This window comes from Pinus tabuliformis, chromosome 5_2, assembly GCF_031772625.1.
Source record: "Pinus tabuliformis cultivar Carrire ecotype Pingquan chromosome 5_2, CPIR1, whole genome shotgun sequence".
Classification (NCBI taxonomy): domain Eukaryota; kingdom Viridiplantae; phylum Streptophyta; class Pinopsida; order Pinales; family Pinaceae; genus Pinus; species Pinus tabuliformis.
In genome coordinates this window covers 267,882,589-267,884,724 of record NC_142306.1, presented here as the reverse complement: position 1 = coordinate 267,884,724, position 2,136 = coordinate 267,882,589, and the positions used below count along the sequence as shown (strand labels likewise).

The 2,136-nt window shown below is 38.8% G+C and overlaps 1 pseudogene; it reads right to left on the bottom strand.

Moving 5' to 3' along the window:
* Nucleotides 1-593: 593 nt before the first annotated feature.
* On the bottom strand, nt 594-1,552 carry LOC149158545 (bidirectional sugar transporter SWEET3 pseudogene; annotated as a pseudogene).
* Between the last annotated feature and the right edge of the window lie 584 nt (nt 1,553-2,136).

Below are 2,136 nucleotides of genomic sequence, written 5' to 3'. Positions count from 1 at the left end.
TTTTTATAATTATATTATATAAATATCTTGGATGAAGTGTATGTGGGAGAAAGGGTTAGGGGTGGGTCACCATTGTCTCACGTAGGCATGCGATCAGGGATGTGGCAACACAGCCCCATAGACGAGGTCAAATTTTAGGTTTGGAATGAGGGGATACCACTTTCCACCACACATCATGGTCATTAAATATCTCTAGAACTCTAATTCTAGTCACATTTACCTCAATTGCGACCTAATTCTCTAGTTTATATGCCATAGTTTCTCCAGTGCGAAGCATCACTCTCTACAAATGCCAACCATGGCAACTTCAATCTCGGTTTTGGCACTCCACAATTTTAATGATGATGGCCATTGGAGAATTTTGTTCCATGGACACTATCAAGAAATGAAAATTTTGCAAACAATTATTAGGATGCTTTGTTGGTTCATCTCCCTCTAAATCATTAGAGATTGCTAGGTGAGGTTAAACAGACTCTAATTGACCCTTGAAAATCTAACGAAGGAGGTACTGCTATTTCCAATTTAATGTCGAAGTAGAATGTTATTAGAGAATGTTTTGATGCAGATAAGTGAAAAAAGGGCATCGGATGGAGTTAGATACTTACAACATAGGCAAGTGGAGAATCATACATGGCCACAATGACAACCATCCTCAAAATCCCCACCAGCTTTTTCTTATCCTTCTGAACCCCAAGAGCAACCAGAGAAACTGTTGAGATGCAGGCAAACACCAACGTCACACCCACCATTGTTCTCAGCATTTTTTTCTGCACACCAACAAAGAATCAATTATCCATTGTTGTCATTTCCATCTTAATATAGACATGCTTGAATTCATTCATCCAACAAAACACAAAAGAAAACTAATTACTAATCTAACATCCAGCTCATGGGAAAAGAGTAGATAGCGGAGATCTATCCAAAAATATCAACATAGGGAAATTTGTCAAAAACAATAGATAACATGTCCTTATACGTTGTAAAAGTACAGTCACAGATAAATGTTTTGTTAATGCAACAAAGACATATAGAGACTAGTTTAATATGATATATACTAGCCACTTTTTAAAGTCCATAGCAGAAAGTCTAAACATCTGGTGCATATTATTATTAAGGGACAGATAATAACAGACTAGGAGTATTGAAACCTACCTTGGCTGTGGGTATAACGTATTTCAGAAAGATGCAAACGAATATAAACTCCAGCACAATTCTGACCCCATTGATGGTCAACACCAAGATGTTATGCAAACCATGACTGATCAGAGGTGAACCATACCATGTGTAGAGTAGAGAATTTAGCAGGGCTATCACATATGGGAAGCTTGAGAAACGCTCTGTCGATCTGTTTCTTACCACTCTCCTAAATGTGACCCTGCATCAAAACATTTACAACATCGAACTATTATTCAGCATACACTTGTTTTCCGAAATGATAAGGCAGATACTCGTAATAAAAGTGACAAATCTTACATTGGTGCTCCATGCAGTAACAAGGATGCTGTGTTTCCTGTTACATAAAACATGAAGGAGTGTTCCCATTTTCACCCATCAATTCGGCTTAAATTAAACGAGAAACCTAAAATCCAGCAAATGGAAATTTGGTTAAAACTTAGAAAGAGTGGAGAAGAGGACCAAGAACCTAGAATGCCAACTATTAAAAGCAGGTAGCTCCTCATTTTTTCTCTGTGAAAAGTCTAACAGAACCCAAATAGTGTGGGTAACGAGACAAAGGAGGAATCAAGGCAATGTTGCTCTGTGAATGGTGCAACAAGCCAAGGGATCCAGAGGTATTTATAGAGGAATTTAGACAAAGGAATTCATGAGGTACCGCTTATGGTTCCATCATGGCCCACATGAGGTCGTGGCATGTCTAAGCGACGTGTAAAGAAGGAATGGTGGCCTTTGTTTCTTCACTGGGAACCACTCCACCAACCTTAACCTCAAATTTGTCATTGATCATTACGTCAATTCCATCAAGCGCCCTCTTCAGTTTTCACGCAAGCCATTTCTATGTCATCAAAATCGAACAGTGACGGCGGGGTAAGTTTTAGTGTAGCTGCTGAGAGACATGAAAAATCGCTTAGTCACAGCGGGGTAGGTTTTAGTGTAGCGAAGAAAAAAAAACTTCAAATT